This window comes from Cervus canadensis, chromosome 1 (assembly GCF_019320065.1).
Source record: "Cervus canadensis isolate Bull #8, Minnesota chromosome 1, ASM1932006v1, whole genome shotgun sequence".
In the NCBI taxonomy this organism is placed as follows: Eukaryota; Metazoa; Chordata; class Mammalia; order Artiodactyla; family Cervidae; genus Cervus; species Cervus canadensis.
In genome coordinates, this window is record NC_057386.1 from 24,109,530 (window position 1) to 24,134,774 (window position 25,245).

At 53.8% G+C, this 25,245-nt stretch overlaps 1 long non-coding RNA gene and 1 other non-coding gene across 6 annotated transcripts in view; one reads left to right on the forward strand and one right to left on the reverse strand.

Moving 5' to 3' along the window:
- LOC122443126 overlaps positions 1 to 25,245 on the forward strand; it is a 61,842-nt gene that overhangs the window by 36,249 nt on the left and 348 nt on the right. Inside the window, exon 5 of one of the 5 annotated variants that reach the window (XR_006269932.1) lies at positions 1,921 to 2,531. The exons of the other annotated variants lie outside the window; for them this stretch is intronic. This is a non-coding gene — a long non-coding RNA (uncharacterized LOC122443126). Of the gene's footprint in view, positions 1 to 1,920; positions 2,532 to 25,245 lie in introns of those variants that run through there. 5 annotated transcript variants of the gene reach the window in all.
- LOC122425354 lies at positions 20,192 to 20,294 on the reverse strand. The gene has a single exon (XR_006264823.1). It is a non-coding gene; the product is annotated as a U6 spliceosomal RNA (small nuclear RNA).

Here is a 25,245-nt window from a genome sequence, read left to right on the forward strand (position 1 = left end):
TGGCCACAGAAGAGACATCTTGCTGATTTCTTCCAAATCACACCCTCAAAAGTTGGATAACAGGTGCTTAAAGAAGATGAAGAATTAGTGATTCTTCATTAGCAGGCTGAATTTTTGGAGTGTCGGGAGTAAACCATTTTCTAATCGAGATGGATGACACAAATGGCAACAGAAGTGTTTATTGCATGAAGTAATATATGTAATTTTGGCTGCATTTTGTTTTTCTCCTCATGAAATTCCAGTCCCTTTCAGTCAGGCTGTTGGTGTGTGTTTAATATTAACAGTTCCCATTAGTATCGCTCACGCTGTTCCAGAGACGGGGCAGCACTTTACCGGCTTTACCTTGGTTTACTTCCCACATCTCCACTATTCATTTATTCAAGATTCAGTCAAGGAAACATTTATTGAGCATCTACTATCTGCCAGGCATTATTTTGGATACTGGGGATGGGGATACAGTGAATTAAAACAAGAAGTCAGATTAAAAACTCTGCCCTCTTGGCACTTACATTCTAAAGAGGGAGGGAAAAAATAAACAAGGAAGAAAACAGATATATAATGTCAGGTAAGTGCTCTGAAGAAAACTGGAGCAACATGAGGGGACAGAGAATGGTGGGATGGGCCTCCTGGAGAGAGCCAGCCGTTTGAATATTGGGGACCCAGCAATGGAGGCAAGAGGAACAGCAAGTTTAAGGGCCCTGAGTTGGGTGTTTGCTTGGCATGTGGTGCAGCAAGAAGGCCAGTGTGTGGGAGCAGAGAGGACTCAGGGACTGAGTGGGGCGGCAGGAGGCTGGATGGGGTGAGGGGCACAGCAGGAGAGGAGTCTGTGGGGAAGTACTATTATCAAGTCCAGGTTACATGGGGAAACGAGTCTGGAGAGATTCAGTAGTGAGTGCCGAGACTGGATACAAACCAGGCTGCCTCCACGGAAACCTGAGTGCTGACTCACGGCGCTCTCCTGTGGCACAGTGTGGGGTCTTCCCTCTGTACAGGGGCAGGACCAGGGCTGGGTCACCACCTTTGGTTTCCTGAGGCTCTGGTACTTTAAGATTTGTTAAGTGATGAAAAAAGGAAGGCAGGCTTCCCACATCATGCTCATCCCCACATTTGAGTGTTGTGTGGGCAGGAACCGTGCTTTATCTGCAGCCTGGTACCTTGCATGAATCCGGGCATATGGTAGTGGTTCAGTAGATGTTAGTGGAATGAATGGAAGAATACTAGTTTTGAAGTAAAGAGACTGATTTTTTAGTGAAGCCTACGGTTTCTCTAAGGAGATTAAGATTCGTGCTGTAGGAAGATTCTCAGAGAGCAAAATTCAACTCCACCAGTTTGCAGATAAGGAAACTGAGGCGTGGAGTGACGGAAGAGGAAGAACGCTGTTGTGTGTGAGGGTGTCAGAGAGACTGCTGGGATGGGAGGATGTGCTTCGCTGCTCCCCCAGAATTGGAACTGCCAAGGGCTCTTCTCTGGATCAGAGCAAAGATTTGGCTTGGCTGGAATTGGGAATGGTGAGCCTTGGGGGAAATCCCACTGCAGAAAAATTTGAGATAAATGGGGCATGTTTGGGACTTACGGCTGGAGAACTTGGTCTCAGATAAGGTCAGTTTAGCAACGGAAGGAAAGAAAATAATGTTCTGTTCAGCCTCAAGGATCAGGGGCCAGAATTTCCTGCAACATTCTCTGACTGCTTGTTCACTGGCTTCATCCAAATCTCCTCCTCCCTGTTCCCTCAGCCTGAACCTCTCTGGCAGAGGCACTGATATGCCCTGTACTACATGGGCTGTGCCAGGAGATACCCAGACATTGCATGTCTTTCTGATATGTCTATTTGACCTAAAGATTTTTCGAGAAAAAAATAATTCAATTATATATTTTAGAGCATCCTTTTTATTTTTTTTTTACTTTTTATTGGCCACACAGCTTGTGGGATTTTAGTTCTTCAACCAGGGATGGAACCCCGGATCCTCAGCAGTGAGAGCGTGGAGTCCTAACCACTGGACTGCCCAGGAATTCCCAAGAGCATGCTTTTTATATGAAAGCAAACTTGGACATAATATAGAGTAAAACGTGCATGTACATATGTACCGATCTATTACAAGTAAACCAGAGGCCAGAAATCAAAGTGTTTATGAGTGAGTTGTTCTGAATGGCCTTCCCACTGGCCGGTGGACCCTGCTCTTACAGATCCCCCACAGGGAACTCTGAGAAATACTGTTTGCCCATAACCACCATATTTCCTCTCTGTCATTTGTGATAGGGCCCACTTCAGAATGGGGGCAAGTCAGTTACAGTGAGGAAGGACTGTCTAGAGAGGACCAGAGCCCAGGCAAAGGGCATAGGTCCCACCTGAGGTGACAAGCTGGCAGAACCATCCCAGGACAGGATCTGAAAGGCGGGAGTGTTGGTTTCTAGGCAAAGGTGTTTGGAGCTCACTTCCTGGGGGCGGCAGAAGAGGATGAGTGTGTGTCCACAGGGGCTGGGAGGTGGCAGGTTTCAGCAAGAGGAGGCCTGAGCCACCGGCCCAGGCTGGTTCTGGCACCCCTTGCTCCTCCCAAGACCTGCTGCAGATTCAGTCTACACACAACCACCACCCGCCACTGGGAGATGGAGGCCCAGGTGCCAGGCAGAGGGGCAACAGGGAGGAGGGTTCAGAGGGAGGTCACTGGTTGAAAGCAGGGCAGGGACAGGGGAAGGATCCGTCCTGGAGACAGGGAGGGAGGGAAGGGCAGGTGGCCCAAACTGGGTCCTGGGTGGGGCAGGGAGGGCACTGAGGAAGTGGAACTTGTCTGGAGTTTTTTTAGTCTTGGGGAGAATATTTCTGAGAGAAGGCGTTTAATGAAGAAAGGATTTTCTGATCTCCAAGGTGGGAGGACTGGGCTGGGTGGGGGCAACAAGATGATAAAGGGAAGAAGAAGAGTCCTGTGGCATCTTGTTCCTTAGCTGTTTAAAGACAGAGTGGTATGGGCTGAAGGGAAGGCCCTCCTCTGTGCTGGGGAAGAGACAAAATAGCCTTTAGCAGACCAACACCTACTGAACTCTTGCTAAGTACCAGGTTCTGCTGGAAGGTCTTTACCTGGACTTACGCATCAAGCCTCACAATAACCCTAGGAGGCAGGGAGGCTCATTACCATCTATTTTACTGCTGAGGACCCTGGGACACAAGAGCTTAATCCCTGTTGGAAATCCAGATGGTGCCCCTGAATCTGTAAGGAAATCAAGCAAAAGACATAAACAGAGAGCTCTTCTGTCCATCTGCCCATCCATCCATGCATCCAAGGATACTTACCCAGTAGCTCTGTCTTCCAGGTACCATGAAGCCAAAGGCTTCTGTGATCTGCAACAGTCCTTACAGAATCCTCTGTGGTAGGTTTCCAACTTCATAGATGAGAAACCTGAGTCTCTAAGGGGGTTACATAATAGCTCCAAGTTATGTAATAATAGATCATGGTCACAGAGCAAGTAAGTAGCAGAACTAGAATTCATACCTGGGTCAGGGTGACTCTTTGGGTAGGAGCAAGAGCTCTTGGTCTGAGGGAAGATAAGGCCACAAGTCAACTAGGAACTGTGTGAGTGAGAAAACAGAAGGTAGAGAGAGTGTTTCTAAAAGAAACCAAAGGACTTTCCTGTATTACTTCCTGTTTGGGCTCTGCTCTCTGGAAGTCAGGTTGACAACCCTGCCAGGAGGGGGCGCTCCGTTTAGCTGGGAAGAACTAAGGAGGCAGGGGAGGTAGGGAGGAGTAGGAATTATCGATAAATAAAATTAAGTTGCTGATGGAGCAGGGTGGACTCTGATCAGTCCTATGCTCCTTTCTCCCCAGGATGCCCCCTGACTTCACCGACAGTGTTTGGCTGCCATCTTTGTCTATCTCCTAAGCCCCCTTCTTCCAACTCTGTCTTGTTCCTTCCTGCAGGAGCAGGCCACACCTGGTCCCACAGGTTATCACACCAGGTGACCTCCCTGCCTTCCAAGAACCTGGTGGCCCATCTCCCCCTCAGGGCTGGCCCCACCCCCCTGGTTTCCTGAGTGGAATTCCCCTCAAGGGGGTAGCACTGATTACAACAGGATTGGGCCTTGGAAACGTTGGGATTTGGGGTGAAAGTTGACCTAGGAAAGTTCTTAAGGGCCATGCCCAGGGGCTGCAATTGCTTAGCCTAGAGGAGGCCAGAGAAAAAGGAAGGAAAGGGGCCTGGGAATGGGAGCTGTCCTCTTCCCCAGAGCTAGCCGGGCTGGGGTGCCTGGATGCCCTTCATCTTCACCCCAGCCCTCAGGCAGGAAGCATGGGCCAGCAGCTGTACTACTCTTGAGCTGGGCATGGGAGGCCCCTGTCTTAGGCCTCAAGGTTACTAGCCCTGTTCTGGCCCTCTTCTAACTGGATCTCCCTTCTCAAGAGTGAGGACTCCATGAAACCAAGGGAAAGACTTGGCACAATCTCCTTTCTTTACCACAGAATGTCAGAATTCCCTGCCCAAGCAGCCCTGAGCTGCTGTCCAGGTCTACACAGTCTTTCCCCTTCACTCCCATCTTTCCTGGCCTGGACCCCCTGAAACTCCTAGGCCCCAGTGGCTGTTTGGGTGGGGGTGGGGTGATGGCAGGGGGGCAGGGGGAGGATGGACCCTAGATGGCGGGCTACAGCACCCAGAGCCGCATACATGGCTCCCTTTCCTGGTGCAGGGCAGGGAAGAGAGAGTGCTAGGGGCTGGGGCCTCCATTTATGTCCCTGCCCTGGCTGACCCCTCATCATTGCCGCATCCCACCTCCTAGAACCCCCAAACCCCATAGATACCCATCTCATTATTGCCCCTATTCTATCTCCTGGAGCCCACAAACCTCTGTAGAGACCCATCTCATTACACCTCTTGATCTGCATTGGAGAAGGAGAGGCCCAAGTGAAGTGGAAGGTGGGGAAGTTCTTCCCAGAGTCTCACTGGCAGCTCTCCTGCTAGTCCCACCTTCAGGACATGGTTTTTGGCAGATGCATTTAAGGGGTCAGTTTTCCTCAGAGCTGGAGAGAGGGGCCAAGGGTTCTCCTTAGCCTCCCCTCAACACCATGCTCAGAGTTTGTGGCCCTAATGGGACCTGGGAAACGTTGCTGCCTCCAAGAAGTGACATCATCTTGTTTGCAGTGATCCCCTAGACCTTCCCAAGACCCCTCCCTGCTTTTCCCAAGAATATCTCCAATTCCCTAGTTCCTGCCTATGATACCTGTTTCCCGGGGAGCAGAAGCCTTAACCCCCTTTTCTTGCTCACCCCCTTCCCCAGGGTCCCTAAACTCAGCACCCAGGGCCTCATGGATTGGCAGAGATGGAGGGGAGGCCGGCCCCAGCCAACTTCTGGGCTCCCACAGGGAGGAGTGTGTGTAAATCTGGCCTCATCTTCTTCCCCCCCGCCTGCTGTCAGCTGGCCAGCCTCATCCCCAGAGCAAAAGCACTTCCATGAGGGAAGGAGGGAGACTGCTCAGTGGGAGAAAGATGAAGCCAGTCCCCCCACGTGTCAGTGAACAAATTGGGCCAATTTGGTGTGATTAGTGAAGAATTCACATCTGGCCAGCAGAGTCCTCCCCCAGCCCCAGCCCAGGCTGGCTCCTGCTCCCCATTAGAAGCGATTTTCTCTGACGGCTCCATTTGTCTCTGTAGTGGGGGGTTTGACAGCTCCCTGGCCAGCCTGGGGGGCCTGGCTCTGAGTGAGAGGCCCAAGGCCAGGCTGCCTGCCCACCACCCCCTTAACCTGCTTCCATGGGTGATGGCATGTGCCAAACAGGGCCCAGGCACCTGTACGCCCTGTGTGTGTGTGTGTGTGTGTGTGTGTGTGTGTATGCACAGCTGGGTGGGCCTGGGGAGCAGCATTCTCTAAGCTTTCCACCAGGTTTCCTTTGGCCCATAGTTGCTCATCTTACACAGTGATGGTGATGCTATGAGATCAACAGAGATTCATGTATGTGTGTGTGTGTCTGTGTGTGTGGTGGAGGAGGCAGGGTCTGGTGTTTCCTAAAAGAAAACAGCTAGGCGTGTGTAAGGGAGGGCCTGCCCCCACTTCCTTCGCCCCTTCCCTGCCCCTTCCAAAGACTGCTGCCGCAGCTACCCCTCAGGAATGCCTATGGATGACTGTTGCACAGCTGGAAGGCTTGCCCCTAGAAGTAGTTTCAAGGTAGTACCACTGGGGGTGTGGCCTTCAAAGTCTTGGGTCTTCCTCCCCCAGCAGTGACCCTAGGTTGCCTGTGTCAAAGGCAATTTGGGGCTATTTAAAGGAGCCTGACCTAGAGGTCACCTGGGCAAATCTCTTCCCTGGGGAATTACCACCAGATGGCAACCTGGGGCTTGTCTCCTCAAAGATTCTCCCTGGTTGCCAGGGAGCACCAGGGCTCTGCTGTTGCCTGAAGTATGTGAAGGGGAGTCCTGGGAGGACCACAGTCCCTGGATGAGAATTCTCCTGGAAGAGAGATGACTGGTGAAAGGGGTCCTAGCCTGCAGCATTGGGGAGGACTGCTTTCCATCGTGATGTCATATAGTTTTGGGGTGGAAGCTTCTCAGGCTTCCAGCATTTTTCCATTGCTACCTGGATACCTAAAGAAAACCAGGAGGAGTAAAGGGAATCAGACATCTGTGATCTCTCCAACCTCCAAAGCCCCCTGAAAAAGGGTGACCAATTGTCCCAGTTTCTCTCAAACTAAGAGGTCTTCAGGGATGTGGTCTTTCTGTGCTGAAGCCAGAAGAGTCTTGGGCAGACTGGGACAGCTGGTCATGCTATCTAAGCATCAGCCCCAGCAACCAGGCAGAAAGTTGGTTCTTCTGAGATCTGCTGCCTGATTTCTCATTTGACTTTATTTTGTCCTTACCTGATTTTGCCTTATGCCTTATTATTATTTGTGGGTTCCTCAGATTTCTTTTCAAGGTAGTGCCTGGGGTGTTGGAAGGATACCCTGACTTGGGGGGCCACTGGGGCAGGCAGTGGGTAACTTAGTGATTCATCTCATTCATGCTGAGGACCATGGGCTTGGGGTGTGATCACAGCAGCCAAGCTGGCCTGCTCTCCCAGGGCACCGGCCACCCAGCACCCATCTCTAATTAAGAGAGGAACCTTCAGAACAACCGCTGTGTGTGGTTTCTGGAGTTATTATCCCATTTCAGAGATGGGAGAACTGAGATGCAGTCATTGGCCCCAGGGCGGAGTTGTGGCAGTGCAAAGCAAGATCTCTTGGATATCTTCCCCCTCTACCCCCTTACTCCATCTCCTGTTCAGACAAAGACTGCTGTTTTCTTGAGGTCAGGAATAAGCCCTTTGCCCTAAGTTGGGTGGGGGTCTTCCCTGGTGGCTCAGATGGTAAAGAATCTGCCTGCAATGTGGGAGACCCGGGTTTGATTCCTGGGTCGGGAAGATCCCCAGGAGAAGGGAATGGCTACCCACTCCAGTATTCTTGCCTGGATAATTCCATGGACAGAGAAGCCTGATGGGCTACAGTTGGTGGGGTCACAGAGAGTCAGACTAACACTTTCACTCTCACTTTCTTTCCCAAGTCAGGGAGTCAGTTGCTCCTCCCCTGAAAGCCTGAAAGCGGCCTCAACCCCACTCCCCAGGCATTAATTACATAATTAACTGAGGACAGAGAAGGGAGAGAAGGCCATCCTGGCAGGATTCCAAAGGCCGAGAAGACTTCTGAAAATCTAGATATCAGACCAACTTCTACCTGCTCAGCAGCAACTGGCCTCCCTGAGACAGAACTGAAAGAGGCCAAGATGTAAAGAAGATGGCTGAGAATCTTGGAGCGGGGAGGGAGACCAGTGGGCAAAGTAGTGCTTCCATGGTCCTGGAGTAGGGCTGCTCAGGGGCTGGCCCCCACCTGCTCCTGCCCTGACCCACCTCCCCTCCACATACCTCTTCCCGCCAAACCCCTCCCTCCCTCTCCCCTGCACATAAGCCCAGGGCCCTTGGAAGCCAAACAGAGAGAGAAGCTGGAGACAAGGGCTGAGCTTGCACTTCAAACTGTGCTTGAAGTGCCAATTTGAGGAGGGATGTGGAAAGTTCTCAGGAGTCTCTGCTAGTTTCCTGGGTCTGATGACCCTGGGGCTACTAAGGCATTTGGGGAGCTGCAGAGCTCCTTTTTCTGGGCAACCCTAGATGCCACCGGGGGGAGTTCCTCTCCAGGAGTGGTGCCTTGTGCTCTAATCTGGAGGAGGGGTGCTGCGCCTTGGGCTGAACCCTACTTCAGGGAGAGGCTTTTCCTGAAGACAAGGACCCATCTACGAAGCCCCTCTCTAGTCCATTTGGCCTTCGTGGAGAACCCCAGGCCTAGGGTGAAGGGAGCGCATTTCTGCCTCTGTGTCAGAGCAAAGACGCACCTCACTGTCTTGACACTTGGTCTCCACCTTGGGGAAGCCTGCAGGTGGGGTCCTTGCCTGTTTACACCCTGTCTGAGTTTGCTTCAAGCCAAAGGCAACTTCCTGTTTCCACCAACAGGCCCCAAGAGGAGATCAAAGGCGAGAGCCCTGAGTTCAGGGAAGGGAACTGAGGCTGGCCCATGCCGCCACTGTGTAATAGGAGGGTTGAAACCTATGTGGAGAGCTGGAGCAGGAGAAGGATACAGGGAACAAAGGTAGAAATCCCAGGGACCCGGGCCTAGGACTTGGCTGTGCCTGTCCTGTCCTGACCCTTCCTCCAGGAAGCCCAGGTCATCTCTCCATCCTTGAATCCTGACCCCTGCCTCTGCTGTGTCCGCAGCAGCCTTTTCTTGGTCTCTCCCCACTCTGGGACTCACTCCAGAGCACTGGTCACAGCAAGAGGAGAGAAGAGGGGGCGCGGTGTGTGTGCGGGTCGGGGCGGGGAGGGGGGTGGCAGGGGGGAGGGGGTGTCCTCCCCTCTCCTCCCCTGGGGCCCGCCCCCACCTCTGCCGCGCGCTAGGCAGGAGGGCGGGGCGGCCGGCGAGGGGCTCAGGCGGCGGCTGTCACTCACGCACTCACGCGGGAGGAATGCAGACGGCAGGGCTGCTCTGTGGTCACGTCTCCGCCCCACCGACGGAGGTAGGCGCCCAGGTACCCAGCCTGTGGGCCTTGGGAGCCCGCCAAGCTGCTGATGAAAGGCTCCACAGATTAACCCTTTCTTGGCCGCACCCCTTCGCTGCCGCCAGCTGCCGGGTGGTCGCCAACCACGAGGGGCAGAGGGGTGGGATGCTGGAGCGGCGGTTGGGCGGGAGGCTGGGCGCGCCGGCTGAGTGGGCGTCTGGGCGCTGGTTGCGGGGGGAGGCCACCTCCACCCCGCTGGCCTCAGGCCCCTTTGGTCCTAGGGCTGACACAGCTGAGAGCCAGGTCTCCTGTGACAGATGATGCTGTCTCCCCCGCAAGGCTCTCCGCGGGGCGGGCCAACCTCCCATGATGCTGTGCCCTCTCCTGGAAAGTCCCTTGAAGCTCTGAGCACTGAACGGAGAGTCCAGAAATCCATATATTCATGTTGTCGTGCAGACATCCGAAGCTCTAAGAGGGTCAGCTCAGCTGTTAGAGTCAGGGAAAGTGGGCTCTAAGACTGAGTTTCTCCAATGTAAAGAATTAGTAATTAAAAATGTGGGATTATGTATTTGTATGTTTTTGTAGCAACCTACATTTCCGCCCCTCTCCTCCCATACCCCGCAGGCAGGAGTCTCAGGCGGATGCCTAGTATATAAATCAAACAAAGTGGACAGTTTCTGGTTGGAGTAGAGGGTAAGTCCCCTTTCCCTCCCACCCATTTGATGGAAACACCTAGGGAGGATTCCAGGGAATGCAGTTTGGAAAGCTGTGAGGTCTAGGTGTGGGTGATGCAGAATGCATCTCTTTTCATCGGGGGTCTTGCCAACCAGGCGTTTGCTCTCTGTCCAGGGCTCACCCTGGGGCATACTGGGTTGCCCTGAGGTCTGGGCTCCTGCTTCCAGAGTCTGAGAACTGAGTCCTGAGCCCTCCACAGAGGACTGCAAGTTCAACCTTGGGTTTATCGTTCAGTGTCCATGTCTGGGGCCTGCACTCCCTCTTAGTACTCTGCATGTGGCTGGACCCAATGCCTCCCCAGATCCCTATGTTTTTCCCAGATCCTCCTCTTTATCTTTTCTGCTAAGAGTTCCAAGAATCCAGGTGTGCACAGGGGTATCTAGTGGGCAGGGGTGAGGAGGGCAAAGCGCTAGGAGCTAAATTTGCCTCAGAGTTCAGATCTTTCCTTCTCGATCTCTTCCCCATCTTAGCCAGCCTCCCTGGGGAGTTCCTCTTGGAGGGGTGCTCCAAGAGGAGCAGGAAGTCAGAGGTCCAGTCAAAAGGCAGTGCCAAGCAAGGGCAGGAAGAGAGGAGGACCAGTGCCCAGCTCCAACTCTTCCCTGCCCACCCCCACACTCCCCCCTGGTGTCTATGAGCATCACCACCCTGGCGGAAGCTATGCCACCCTGAAGCCTGTGTGGAGGGGTAAGAGAACGCTGACTTTGGCTATAGTAGGAGAATGGAGAGTGGCCATCAGGAGTATGTCCAAATATAGCTCAGTTCAGATCAGTTCAGTCACTTAGTCATGTCTATTTGCGACCCCATGGACTGTAGCATGCCAGGCTTCCCTGTCCATCACCACCTCCTGGAGCCTCCTCAAACTCATATCCATTAAGTCGGTGATGCCATCCAACCATCTCATCCTCTGTTGTCCCCTTCTCCTCCCGCCTTCAATCTTTCAAATATAGCTCATCTTCCTCAACAACTGCTGCCTTGGGTGTGCCTTATCCAGCTTGAAGGCATCACCATCTCCAAAGCAGTATGACTAGAATTTGCAAGTCATCCTTAATGTCCACTCTTTTACCATCCAACTGGTCACCAAACCCCATCCTTTCTGTAGTATTAGTAGTTCGAACTTGCCCACTTTTCTTTCCACTTTGATTGCTCCAGATGCAAAACTGAGGCCTTTTAAAACCAGTCCCTGAGACTATTGCAACAAAGGCTGGTTCCCCTGCTCCAGGGGGGCACACCCCAACCCCCCATCCCTCCTCCGCACTGTACTAAGGGATCCTGGAATCTCAGAACACAGGTTGGAACATGCCACTCTCATGCTCAAAAACCTTTGATGGCTCCCCACTGCCAGCAGGATAAAGTCCCAACGTTACCTGGCATTTACAGCCTGCCCTGATCTGGTGCCAATTTCCCCTGCCAGTCTGGGCCGCCACTATGCACTTTACCCCCTTAACTCCAGCCACATCTAGTGGCTTGTTTCACCCTAGTCATGCTGCATGCTTTCATGGCCCACCACCTTGGCTCACAGACAAGCTTGTTCCTGGCACTTACAGTGCTGTGGGGGAGAAGAATTAATCACATAATCCCATAAATAAACATATCCTTACAAACTGTGATAAGTTCAGGGTATCTTTAGGAACTCAAGGAGAACTTATAATGGGGGTGGGACAGATTTAGACTGGGGACTCAAAGAAGGCTTCTAGGCAGAAGAGGCACTTCAGGGTATTGGATCCGAATTACTTTCTGCATTACCCTTTGGATGCTTGGGAAGGTTATCTTTGATCTTTTGTCAGGATGAATTTCCCTGTCTGTACACCCAGATTTCTTGGCGTCTCTGCCTAGCTTATATTTCACTCTGTCTTGAACTGGAATCTGCCTTGTGTGTTACAGTCCCTAGACTGAGCTAGTGAGGGAGGGGAGTGTTGCTCATTCATGCTTAGAACACCACCCTTCAGCACACAGGAGGTCTGGAACACAGTAGGCCTTTAATGAACATGTTTTAATTTTTGAGGTGAGGATGTGGAGACTTCTGTATTGCATGCACATGGTGTGTGTGTATGTGTGTTAGTCGCTCAGTCGTGTATGACTCTTTGCGACCCCATGGAGTGTAGCCCATCAAACTCCTCTGCCCATGGAATTATCCGGGCAAGAATACTGGAGTGGGTTTACCATTTCCTTCTCCAGCATGCACATGAAGATAGACCTGAAAACAGGAGACATTCTCTGAGAGGTATTCAGCAAGGATTGGCGTGGAAGGGAGGCATGGGCAAGATGGTCTTCTAGTCTTTTCCTCTCTCCAAAGCTCTGTCCTCTCTCTGTCTAAATGACTCCCAACTGATACTTCCCACTGTGCCTCGGAATCCTCCCAGTTCCTTGGACAGAGCATCAAGCCCAGATGATCCATATTTGGAGTGAGTAGGGAATGGTGGGAAAGGGGCTCTCTTTTCTCCTGGGAGAGTGGGTGCTGACATCTGAAGGTATAAGTGTCATTGGCTCTGAATCTGGGCTTTTCCATCCTCAAGGTCTCAGCCACCCAGGAGCGGCCCCCAGAGGCTGCTATGTTGGCCTGACTGCAGGCCTGGGAGATAAAGATTCCTTCTTCCCCTTGGCTGCACCCCACCACTAAACGCCAACCAGTCCCTTCCAGCTCTAGCTCAGTGGGGACAGAGCACAGAGGGAGAGGAGGGGTTAGCCTGGCTAGCTTCGAGGAGGGAAAGGAGGAAGGAGACTGACTTGGGAATGACCCTAATGTAGAGTCTGCCTCTCCACAGGCCCTGTCCTTCCCCCTGACCTCAGCCACTTCCAGATCACAGGGCAGCAGACAGTCTCCCAGATTTTCTAGTTCTTTCTGGCTTTACTGCAGACTTTGCCAGCAATGGAGAATTTTGGCTGTGAATAAGGAGTGCGATAAGACTGTTGAGCCCAGAGAGGGGCTAGGCCCATCAAATCCCAGTCCAGTCCCCGTGGGCCAGGTTCTTTGGGTGAGCTCCCCTTCACGAATCCTTTGTTCTGATTGTGCGGGTCCAGTCCCTGCCTCAGGGGGATCCCAGTCTGAGTGTGGGGATCCAGCCTTGTTGTGAGTGTCCTCCCAGGGTGCTAAGGGTTCCAAGGTGAAACCGGCCGAGAGACCCTTAGTCCCTCTAGCAGAGCAAGCAGCTAAGGTGCCCCAGAAGGCTGTCCAGATGGGGCTGCTCCCTCACTTCATTGCCTCCCTCGGAGCAGCTGTGTCTGCTAGCTAGTCTCACTGCACTCTCTCTTGCTGTAGAAGCCAGGTGAGCAGTGGCGCTGACATCACAGGTGGCAGCTGGCAGGTGGGGAGAGCGGGGGAGGAGGAATGTGCCCCAGGCCCCAGCAGGTGCCACTGGACAGTCCAGTAACCCCACCCCTTCCCCATGACCTGCTCACTTCACTGCCTGCCTGCCTCAGTCCTGGTCCCTATGCCAGGGGTCACAGCCAGGTCCTGGGTTCCAGGTAGCCATTCCTGGGAGGAGGATTACCCTCTGGACACAAGAGACATCTTGTTGGGCATTAATCATTGCCACAACTGCCACTTTAAGAATGCGGACCCTGGCTGGCTTCCTTAATCCTCAGAGTTAATACTGTATTACTTATATTTCACACGTAGGGAAACCAAAGCTCAGGGCGGTGAAGTCACTAATAGTTTACCCCGTGCAGCCTGAGTGGAGAAGCAGTGGACAGGTGATCCTGAGGGTTAGAAGAAGAGGTCATCTCGTGGGTTGACAGCTACAGTGAGGCTGAGACAGGGGCAGGGATTCAATCAGAGGGCCCGTCTCAGTCCAGGAAGGAATTCTTCCTTGCAGTGAGAGGGATCAGACAAGGGCTGGGAGTGGGGACAGGGGAAGTAGGCCAGCACTACACCGCATGCCAGGGACCCTGCATTGAACCACCTCCACCAGCCTCCTCCCCTCTCCCCACTGAAGCTGAGGGAGCAGGTGGGGAGATGGTGGCTTCCTAGAGCCATGATCTCAGCAGAGAGCTCTCCAGGCCCCCTCCCCCAACCCCATCCTCTCCTCAACACCCCTACCCCATGTGGTGGCCCAGGTGGCCCACTGCTGCAGGCCACGGGCAAGCATCCCTGAGACCCCCAGGTGCCTCATGGGACTCTCCTTGGTGATGCCTCAGAACAGGGGTGGGGGTCCAGACCAGTGAGTCCAGGGAGAGACGACCCAGCTTTGCTCTACCCTCCGCCTGCTCCCTCCCCTCTCTCTGCTCCCCCCCACCAGCTTCCCTCCCAAACACTCACTCATTCATTCCCCAGACCACCTACAAACCACCCATTTGCCCAGACCACACAGCTCCTCTGCCCAGCTCAGCTCCCGGGGATAATGGCCGCCCCACCCCCATCCTTTCAGGGCCCACCCCCAAGCCTAATTACCACCTTGGCACCTCCGGGGCGGGTGGGGGGGGGCATTGACCTCCACTTCTGCTTGGAAGTCTCTTGGGCACAGAAGGCCTGTTTTCTTCTGGACATCAAGGGGCAGGAGCAAATTAGAGACCCTCAACTGAGCCGCACTCTGGTCCTTTCCACCCCACCACCCATCTTCGGGCCCAGGCTACTGGGGCAGGGCAGGAGGCAAGATGGTGGAGACCCTCTTTGCTCCTCAGTTCTCCAGGGCACAGTAAAGGGATGGAGGAAGGGGCAGACCCAAACTGCCCTCAGGTGCAGGTCAAGAAGGACTCCCCAAGAAGAGCACTGGGCCAGGAGTCAGAAGACCAGGATTTCGTTCGGCTGCGCTGATTGCCTGCACTCGCCCGGCCACCCGTCCGGCCTCAGATTCTGTGTGCGTGTGGGAAAGAGAGAGGACAGCTGTTCTCTGAGGTGTCTAAGTCTCTGAACCCCATGTGTGCTGACTGAGGGTCTCCTCGTGCTAGGGCGCCACTGAGCAAAGAAGCAAGGGGAACAGAAGGGGGTGGAAGAGGCCGCCAGAGGAGGGCAGCGGCAGGACAGGAAGATGGAGCTGGGCTGGCCTGACATCTGTCAACACCGGGTGGGGGGCGGGACTGGGTGGCCTGCCAGGTTAGAAGTGCGGAGTCAGGAAGCCCTCACTGCTTCTGGAGCTGACGGTCTCTGTCCCCCAAGCCCCCTCAGCATCAGCAAGACGGTGGTGAGGGGAGGGCCTCCCTGAAACGGCCTGTGCCTCTGGAGGGGACCCTCTGCCTTCCCCCCTGCAGAGTCTACACTGACCCACGTCCCAGGGCAGGCAGCAGTCACTTCAGTGCCCAGCGTGGGCCCTGGCTCAGAGAAGGTGCCCGGTAAATGCGGGATGAACGAATGAGGATGGAAGACCTGGGGGCCAACTGAGGGGAGCCCAGATGTGTGAACTTACCTGCGGCTGCGGGCTTGGGTCGGCAGGGAGAGAGGGGAGCCGTGGGCAGGGGTGCCATTGTTGGCTTCACTCTCACCAGGAGGAGCTGAGCGAGGCCTAGGCCCCGGGGGCCAGGGCCACCACGGCTGGGCCAGGGCGGATGAGGTGGTCTCTGTGGGGTCCCTCTAAGGACCCCTCCTTCCCCATAATTACTTCTGATTAGCTTCACCACAAAAGCCAGGCTGGAAAGAGAGGGGTGTTTGGGACATGGGGGAGGGGACAAGGTGGCGCAGAGCACTCAGGACAAGCAGGGCCCCCAGCTGTGCTCCTTCAACACACCACACACACACACACACACACACACACACACACACACTCACACGTATGATCTGGAAAATTCCAGTGGAGCCCCATCTACTGAGTGTAGCAGTGATCCAGGGACATCAGGCACTTTAGACAATTCACTCATATGTACTAACTCAAAATGCCCCCTCCAGAATTCTCAGAAGGGAGGTTGGGTGGGCAGAGCTCCCAGGCCGAGGGGAGCAGGAAACAGAATACACACTTCAGGCCAGAAGGGAGCTTTGGCAGGCATGTCCACCATCCCAATACAGAGCCCTACCTGGAGAAGCCCCCGGAGCTCCCTGCCAGTTCTCAAAAGTTCTTCCTGGTGTCCAGCTGGCCTTTCTGCCTGACCTGTGCTAAGGTGAGGATCTGCAGATAGATTCCCCATGTCCGTGGCTCTTACCCACCTACCCCTTTGAGACAATCCATGCTGGGTCCTTCCCTGGAGGCCCAGAGGCTGGGGTCCCCTCCTTTTTAACCTGGGGGGCAGGACCCTCCCTTCCACTTCCTCAGAGGCAAGTAGGAACTCCAGCTCAGGTCACTTAGACTTATCTTCCAAGAAGGTCCCTGGGGAGGGGGCAGCATGAGATGTGTCCTCTCTTTCCTGACTGTTCTGGGTAGGCACTTGTGGATTGGGGGAAAGGGACGAAAGGTGGGACATGCCTGCTTACCGGGAGCCTTAGCTTTGGGGAAACTGTAACCATAGTAGTATTAACTAACAAGCAAAGCACAAAAATTTACTTTAGGTCTGAGCACCAGGCTTCCATGCTTTCAGACATTCTTTCACTGAGTCCCTTTCTTTTAGGGAGACCCCAAGGCCTTGCCATCCAAGATCTCCCCAGTCTGCTGGGGGAAGCATTGACCCAACACCTTCCCTTACAAGCCCCTAGTCTGAAGAGAACTAACCCCTGCCCTCAGGGAGCCTCTAGTCCTTCACAATGGGTACTCCTGACCCGGTTTCCTCCCCAAGGGAGTTGGGTTTTTAGAGATGCGAGGGATGGGTTTTTAGAGACGCAGCGATGGGGGCAGGCGCGCAGCCTTCCTGGTGGCGTTGGGCTGCGTGGAGGAGGCGGCGGGGCCAGGCTGGGCCCTCGGAGGAGGCCGCCCCAGCGGCGCTCCCACGACCCGGGCAAGGCCGTCTGGGCGCCGTCTCCGGTCTCGGGGCCTGCGGTCGGGGCACCGCGGGGCCGTGTTTGAGCCGGTCAGCTCCCCGCGGAAATTACAGGGGCGCTCGGCGCTGCGGTCGCGCCCCCCGGGGCAGCGCCCGCTGGTTGGAGGCGTTTAAATTGAAAGCAGCTTTGGGGAGAGGGGGCGGGCGCGGGGCGCCGAGCAAGGGGAGGGGGCGACTAGGCACAGCGACCCCTTTGTCTGCGCCCGCCGAGGGGCGGAACCTTGCGGTGAGCGCGGCGCCCCCTCCCCTCGCTCCAGCCTGGCGGGTTCCCACGCCGCCCAGCCGACCGAGGCCCGCGCCGATTTTCCACCTGGGTCTCTGCCTTCCCTCCCGAGGCAGCGCGCGGTACACCTCCTCCAGGAGGCCCTCCCAGACTAACAAGCAGTGCCAATCCGCGCGGGCGTCCCGGAGTCACGGAGGGTCAGAAGACCTGAGTCCTCTAATAGGTTCCGTGACCTTGGTCAAATCTCCTCTTTCTCTGGGCCCCAGTGTCCTCTATAGAAAGATAGATACTTAGCCCTTTCTGCCTACCTTAGTAATGTTAAAAATGATTTGAGTCAGTTGTCAGGGATAGTGTTACGAAAACTGTAAATCGTCTGAGGAGTAATGCTGTGTGCTGTGCTTATTCGCTCAGCTGTGTTTTTGCGACTCTTTGCGACCCTATGGACTCTAGCCCACCAGGCTCCTTTGTCCATGGGAATTCTCCAGGCAAGAATACTGGAGTGGATTGTCATGCCCTTCTCCAGGTGATCTTCCTAATCCAGGGATTGAACCCAGGTCTCCCGCATTGCAGGCGGATTCTTTACAGTCTAAGCCACCAGGGAAGCCCATGAATACTGGAGTGGGTAGCCTGTCCCTTCTCCAAGGGATCTTCCCAACTCAGGAATCAAACCTGGGACTCCTGTGTTGCAGGTGGATTCTTTACCAGCTGAGCTACCAGTGAAGCCCCTGAGTAATAATAAATACCAAGAATAACTCCCTGCCACCCCTGCAGCTCTTCCATGTGAGCTAACATTTGTACACAGGGGTACTTGTGCTGGGGATAGGATGGGGGAGGAGTTAAGTAGCCAACAGCTTGGAGCAGGGGAGAAACCATGGTGGACTTCTTGGAGGAGGGGAATGTGGAGCAAGCAGGGCTAGGAAGGAGTGAAGGGAGCAGTACTAGAAAAAGGAGAGGGTGTCTTTGTTCCTGGGGATAAGATCAGGGGAAGGAGAGGTAAGAGCCAGGAAGGAGGAGGCCCTCTATATGATGAACTTGTCTTGCCTGCGGGTTGCAGTCAAAGAAGTAGCTTGGGGTGAGTGGCCGTTTGCTCCATTGGTGGGTGGCATGTCTCCCCGGATGGCAGATTGGTGGCAGAGCCTGGCCCAGCCCCATGGTTGAGAAGGAATGCCTGTTGCCTCCAGGGGTGTGCTCCCCTTGGCCCTTCACTCTTCTTTTTCCTGACGGCTCTGGGCACCTGGAGATCATCCCTGGGCTCTGGGCACCAGGTGCAGGGAGCTGGGCTTGTTGTTTCCTTTGCTTCCAGCAGCAGCAGTGGAAGGTTGTTTGCCAGGTCTGGTGCCCAGGGACGTACCCAGTTGCTCCACACCTGGCAGAGCTGCATGTTTCTGCTTTACTTCCTGGAGGTCCTTAGTGGGCAGCCAGGGATGGGGGCAAAGCCCACAGTTCCAGGTACCTGACACTTGGGGCAAGATGAAGAGCTGAGCCTGGCCAGAGCAGGGAGGAATCTGTAAGGGCTCCCGAAGAGGAAGTTGAGGAGCAGCCCTGGAAGGGAACGAGAGAAGAGGGTGAGGCCTAGTGGGGAAGGAGGGCCGACAGGCTGCACCAGGCGTTTCCACCAGAGGAGCTTCCTTCCCCATCCTCTATGACACCCCCTCGGGGGCCCAGCACCTCCTCAAGAGCCCAAAGCCCCTCAAAGGCCTACAAGCAAGGGCTTGGGTCTGGTAAGTGGGATGAGATCTACAAGTGGGCTTTGGGGCACAGACTGGAGGGTGCATCTTGCCAGCTCTGCCTGTCTCCTTTTACCTCTTCCCCTGGCCCAAGCAGCTGCTAAACCCACCCAGCTCACCGACCCCCCTGGCACGACCCAGGCTTGTGCCAGTGGGGCACAGGGCAGAAATGCCGCAGGAAAAGAACAAAGGAGCCCACCAAGGCGGGTGATGGCCCAGAGTGACCTGACTGGTTAGGGCAGGGCCACACCTGTCTGGAGAGCTGGCCAGACTCAAGGGACGTCCCTGACCCCAAGCCTGGGTTCCACCAGACACCACCTCTCCCAGGGGCAGGGCTGGAGGCTTCCTGGACACCACACTCTGCACTAGCAGCCAGACACCAACAGGTCTCCAACCTCATCCAGGCTGAGGGCTCCATCAGAAGCCCTCTGGGGGTGTCTCTCCTGCCCCTTTCCCTCCCCATCTGCATGCAGACTGCCCATTGCCATGCCTCCATCTCCTTAGAGCTCAGACTATCTTCTGCATATGGTGCCTACCTCTCAGATCATGAACAAGCTTTTCCCAAGCCCAGTTCTTGCAGGGTGGGCCAGGATTGGGAAGGAGAGGGCCAGGTACCCATAGGTCTTGGCCTGCAGCTACATCATGGGCTAGGTCTGAAATAGGCAGTGTTGGGTTTTATCCTTGCCCACTCTGCCCAGCCCCAGAGTCCTAGAGATCATGAGCTTTGAGCAGGAGGGTCCTGAGGCTGAGGCTTCTATAGGCCCTGAGCCCCAGCTGACAGGCTCAGCATGGAGTTGGGGGTGATCCTCCTGGTTCAAACACTTCCTTGGGGCCAGGGATGGAACTTTTGGGAGAGGGAGCAGGACAGGAAGAGGCTTACTCATCCACCTGGGTCACCCCTGTCATCAAAGTACCCGTGGGAAGGTGCCACGGGTATGACCATCACAGAGGAGACTTCTATCTCAAGACTGCAGGTCTGATGCTTCTAGAAAGGCAGGCTGGGGGGAAGGGACCCAGAAGGTGAATTGCCCCACATGACCTCCAAGGCTCCTTTTTTTAAAAATTAATTTATTTTTAATTGAAGGATAAGTGCTTTACAATATTGTGTTGGTTTCTGCCATACATCAACATGCATCAGTGATACATATACATATGTCTCCTCCCTCTTGACCCTCCCTCCCACCTCCCACCCCTCTAGGTTGTCACAGAACTCCCCTTTGAGTTCCCCGAGTCATAGAGCAAATTCCCACTAGCTAGCTATTTTATATATGGTAGAGTATATGTTTCCATGCTGTTCTCTCCATTTGTCCTGTCCTGTCCTTCCCCTGCTGTGTCTACAAGTCTGTTCTCTATGTCTGCTTCTCCATTTTTGCCCTGCAAATAGGATCATCAGTACCGTCTTTCTAGATTCCATATTTATGCGTTAGTATATGATGCTTGGGTTTTTTTTTTTTTTTCTGTCTTACTTCACTTTGTATAATAGGCTCTTGGTTCATCCACCTCATTAGAACTGACTCAAATGTGTTCCTTTTTATGGCTGAGTAATATTCCATTGTATATATGTACCAGAGCTTCTTTATCTGTTTATCTGTTAATGGACATCTAGGTTGCTTCCGTGTTCTAGCTATTGTAAATAGTGCTGCAATGCACATTGGGGTATATGTTTCTTTTTCAATGAAAAAATATGGAATGCTTCACATATTTACATGTAATCCTTGCACAGGGCCATGCTAATATTTGTATCGTATCTGTATTAGTATATGTGCTGCTGAAGTGATCACCCAAGCCTCCTTCTGACCCAAGCCTCTGTGGTCCTATGATCCTTGTTGTGGTTGCTCAGTCGTGTCTGGCTCTGTGACCCCATGGACGGCAGCACACCATTCTTCCCTGTCCTTCACTAGCTCCCTGAGCTTGCTCAAACTCATGTCCACCGAGTCAGTGATGCCATCCAACCATGTCATCCTCTGTCATCCCCTTCTCCTCCTGCCTTCAATCTTTCCCAGCATCAGGGTCTTTTCCAATGAGTCGGTTCTTCGCATCAGGTGGCCAAAGTATTGGAGCTTCAGCTTCAGCGTCTGTCCTTCCAATTAATGTTCAGGGCTAATTTCCTTTAGGATTGACTGGTTTGATCTCTTTGCACTCCAAAGGACTCTCAAGAGTCTTCTCCAGCACCACAGATCGAAAGCATCAATTCTTCAGCACTTAGCCTTTTTTACTTATTGTCCATCTCTCACACCTGTCATGACTACTGGAAAAACCATAGCTTTGACTATACAGACCTTTGCCAGCAGTGATGTCTCTGCCTTTTTGCATACTGTCTCGGTTTGTCATAGCTTTTCTTCCAAGGAGCAAGCATCTTTTAATTTCATGGCTGCAGTCACTGTCCACAGTGATTTTGGAGCCCAAGAAAATAAAATCTGTCACTGTTCCTGAGCTGATGTGGTCCTGAGATATTGTGATTGGAATAATTGCCATCACAATAATAGTGCCAGGCACTGTTATAAAACTTTTCACACATGGTCTCATGTACTGCTCCACAGTGAGGGAATTGAGGCACAGAGAGGGTAAGTTTGCTCATCCTCAAGAGCCCTGGGACAGGCAGCCCAGCCTGGATCTGTCCGACGTCAGAGCCTGCTCATTTACCTGCTTCATGCAGCTTTTGTGACTCTAAACCCTGCTCTCACAGGGTCCAGAACTCAGCCAATCACCAAGTTCGGCATCAAGTCATGACTCAGCATCTTTGTTGGGGAAGCAGTAGGTGGGAGGGGTGGATCCTAGCCGGAGAGCTGAGAGGACAACAGTCCTCTGTCCTCTTCTGGGTCCTGGAAAGCTTCCTAGAGGAGGAGGATGGACAAGAGAAGGAAGAGGGGGAGGAGGGGAAGAGTGTATTTCAAGGTGTTTAGGAGGTATGGCCATTCCAGACAGCAGGGTGGGCACTTAGAGGGATATGACCTTGTCTGAGAATAGAGGATTGGAGGGACCCAGAGGGACAGGACAGAGGAAGGGAGTCAGGTCTGGCTGCATTCCCTTCCTCCACCAGCCCGAGGACTCAGACCCCAAGGGGCAGATAAGCCTGTGCCACATGGCCCTCTGAGAAAGCCTGCTGTTCCTCACCCCCTCCCCTAGCTACGTAGCCCTCTGCTCCAGGCCGGAGGCCACTTTCAGTCACTCACAGGCTGAACCCTTAGGGGAAGGGCCTCTGTTGATCTCCCCCAAGGCTGATTAACAGCAAAGAGCTGGAGGCAAACAGTTGCTCTTCTCCTAGGAGAAGGCTGTCTTTGTTTCCCCAAGGGTATGGCACCTACAGACCTCTCCCCTCCCCACTAAGGAGACAGGGCTGCCTTTGCAGGCATCTGAGAAGAATGGATAAAGGAGAGAAAATCAACAGGCAGTGCTAGCCTCTGGGCCAGTGGGAACACCCTCACTTTTCAGAGGGAGACACACTGGCAGGTGTAGGCACTTACTTAAAGTGACACCGAGGAAAAAGTCTGCCTGCTGGTTGGTCTGGTTCTCTCCTGGCTTCAAGGTGCTAGGGGTCTGTGCCTAGCTGGTGCATGTTGCTTCCCCCCAACTCCCACTTCCCCCGCCCCCAGTCCACGGGTTTGCCCACGAAGAAACAGCAGTGGTGACTAGCTCCTTCCCGGGAGGCAGGGCACAAATCACCCCCAGTGCAGGCCGCTTCCCTCTTCTTCTGGGTATTGCAGCTTTTCTGCTGGCTGAACTTGACCTAGGTTTAGCCTCCTACATTTTAGGCACGGGGCTAAACATTTGAGCAGATGATATATTTAATCCTTATAACTGCCCGATGAAATAGGTCCTGTTACTTTCTCCCTTTCACAGATGAGGAAACTAAGGCTCAGAAAGGTGAAGAAATGTATCAAGACTACACAGGTGTGAGCAATGGAGGCGAGATTTGTATCCAGGATCCTCTCTTAGGCTCCCCATGACTCCCTGTGGTGATGTGATTGCTGGGTGTGTGTCATCTCCCCTAATTGGAGTCCAGGTCGATGGAAGAGCAGTCTGCCTTCTGACCTCCTCTCAACTGGCCGAGAAGGAGGGGCCTTGGGCTCTGCCTCTAAAAAATGAGGCCGTCTCTCCCAGCCCAGGGTGCAGGGCTGCAGAAGGAAATCAGACAAGTTGTGAATCCAGCTTCCTCTCTGCTCACCCTTGTTGTCAGCTGGGGTTCCAGCTCCCTCCAGGATCAGAAGGAAATGACTCCTTTTGGAAAGTGGATAAGGGTGCAGGCTCACATCCTGTTACTTGCTTGCTGTGGGACCTTGGGGAAATTACGTCTCTGTGCCTCAGTGTTGGCATCTGTAAAATGAGGAAATCAGAATACCAGGTTCATAAGGCTAATCAGAGGATTGCATTGGGGAGAGTTTGCAACACTTCTTAGCACACGGATAAATGTCCTCAAGAGAGGACTATTTTAAAAGAGGGGCCATCAAATGTGGGGCTGTCTATAAAAAGGATATGGTTGGTTTTTAGGTGGGGGTGTCTAGATTTCCTAATTTTTCAAGGCTGAGAATTCCTGAGAGGGGAGGGAAGGGTGGATGGCTTCCAGGTGACATTCCTCCCTTCCCCCCCACCTCCCCAGGAGGATAAAAATTCCTCCCAGGTTTCTGTGCACTTTCATGTGGAAACTGCTGAGCCCTGCCAGCATTCCTCTGACCCTCCTGTCAGCTGGGGGCCAGCGGAATGGGTCATTAGCCCCTTTTACAGCTTTGTAAAGTGTGATGGCAGACGCCTCGACCTGAGATCCCAGCTGGGACCTGCTTGAAGCAGGTGACCCGCCCCCCAGAGGAGGGGCTTTAAGACTGAGGACAGGAGGAAGTCCATCGGGCAGGTGCTCAGGGCTGCCTGCAATGTGCACTGATGCCTGCCGTGGGGACCAAGTCTGGTTACTTCCCTGCCACCATTCCTATCCTGAGGTCCCCTGGAGATGGGTTCTATGTGGACACCAGGGGACACGAACCTCAGTTCTGTCCCTGTCCCTGCAGCTCCCAGGCTACAGCCCTGGAGTGACATATGATCCAACTAATCTGAGCTGGGGGAACCAGGGAGATGGAGAGGAAAGCTGCCTGGGTAGGATGTAAGGGCAGGCTTCCTGCAGGAGAGGGCAGGAAAGATCAGGAAGATGAGGACTGGAGCTACGAGGGTTGGCATGGGGGATATCAAGATGTGTTCTTTTCACCCTTGTTTGTGTGTTCTTGCATCCATTCATCCATCTATCTATCCATTCATCCATCTGTTGACCTACTTTCTATTTCAACAGGACTCCAGAAGCCCTTTTCCATAGCTGCTGGAGCTGTTCTACCATAGGACAGGCTAATGATGGGGAGGGGGCGTCCCTTCACTGAAGTTCTCTGAGCAGCTATTGCAGGAAGGAGTTTTGCACAGGGTGGGGGCTCCCTTAAGTCTCCAAGATATCCTTCCTGCTTGAAATGTTGTGACGCCCTCCACCTCACTTCATCCTCTGATAGCCTGGCTGCTGCTGCTGCTGCTAAGTCGCTCAGTGGTGTCCGACTCTGTGCGACCCCATAGATGGCAGCCCACCAGGCTCCCCCAATCCCTGGGATTCTCCAGGCAAGATGATAACATGGAGCTCATGCCTTTTTCCCTCAAGCCAGTTGCTTTACCCACTTTTCCTGTCTCCTTCCCTGCCACTTCCAACCCACCCCTCCTCCCTCTTCAGCCTGGCCCCACCATACCCTAGGTGGACTTTTATGTCCCTCTCCTCCCTTACTTCTCTACCTCTAGCCTGGCCTCTTTGTGGCAGCCAGGGCTATTTCCAAAGGACCTTGCTGAAAATGTGGACTCCCTTGCTCAAAAGCCTTCCATGGCTCCCTGTTACCTACAGAGAAATAATTCTCTGCCAGTGGGCCCCAGACTCTCCCACTTTTTCACATGACATGTGCTCCCCCACTTTTACACATGGCATGTACTCCTCTTGCTAACCAAGTCACCCCCAGTCTAGGCTGAGAAACTGCCTCCTTGATGAAGACTGGCTGGCACTCCCACTGAGGCAGTGATGGAATTGCCGTGGTGGTTTCCTGGAGGGCAGGGACACACCTTGTCATGTCTGTCCCCTCCAGTGCCCAGCAGGGGCTCAAGAAACGTCAATCAGCAGTTTGAATGAGTCAGTGAGTGAATGACTCTTCACCCTTCTGTTCTGAGGACTTCCCATCGCCCCATCCCTGCTTGTTAGAACAATTCCCATCCTTCGAGGGCATCTCAGTGCCTCCCTGTCCTTAAGGTCGTCCCCAGGCCCTCTCCGGGGAAGCTCCACTCTTCTCTGAACCACTTTCTTATCATCTTTGTGCTCAATGAACAGAGGCTTCTTGAGAGCATGGCCTGAGTCCTCCTTCACACTGGATTGTTAATCATGTCGATACAACCTCTAATATAAAAAACTTTCCCCCACACTCTGTTCAAAATTAATTCACCAGACAGTTCATGAGCTCCCAAGGCTAGCACATGCCAGGCATGTTCCAGGCCAGGGCTCCTGACTGTGGGGCCGGGCACTCCTGTGGGGGAGGCAGAGGCTGACCAGTCCACTGAGGTCAGGCTGCTCTGGCTTCTGGCCCCTCTTCAGAGCTGAGTTACTGAGCCCAGAGAAGGTAACTCTCCTGCCGGGTCACCCAGCCTGAGCAGGGTCCAGGGTACCCTTTTCCCCCTTGTGCCCCAGCAGGAGTCCTTTGACCTAGCCCTGGACAGTTTCGCTCAGGTGGG